The 267-nt window shown below is 35.6% G+C and overlaps 1 protein-coding gene across 8 annotated transcripts in view; it reads left to right on the forward strand.

The window, feature by feature from the left end:
* LOC107689647 (SEC14-like protein 2) overlaps positions 1–267 on the forward strand; it is an 8,942-nt gene that overhangs the window by 7,397 nt on the left and 1,278 nt on the right. The gene's annotated exons all lie outside the window — the stretch shown is intronic.

A 267-nucleotide genomic window follows, 5' to 3' on the forward strand; every position in this document is an offset into this window, starting at 1 on the left:
GCTCCTCTCTACAGTTTATTTTTCTATCTGACTAATGAGTTTATGGTCACCCAATATGTTTTTCTGAGGTAAATGTGAAGTTACGTGACATTGTTTACAAGATGTTATATTGACGTCTTTGCGTGGCTGAAACACTGATTGAGAGATTACATGAGACAGGATAAGGATTGTAAAGTTGTACTCTTTCTTTTAACTTACCTTCGGATGTTTAGTCATGTTTATTTTGTGCTGAAACTGGTATTAATGTGGAGGAGATGATCAGTTCAC

Source organism: Sinocyclocheilus anshuiensis, unplaced genomic scaffold (genome assembly GCF_001515605.1).
Source record: "Sinocyclocheilus anshuiensis isolate Anshui unplaced genomic scaffold, SAMN03320099.WGS_v1.1 scaffold393, whole genome shotgun sequence".
In the NCBI taxonomy this organism is placed as follows: Eukaryota; Metazoa; Chordata; class Actinopteri; order Cypriniformes; family Cyprinidae; genus Sinocyclocheilus; species Sinocyclocheilus anshuiensis.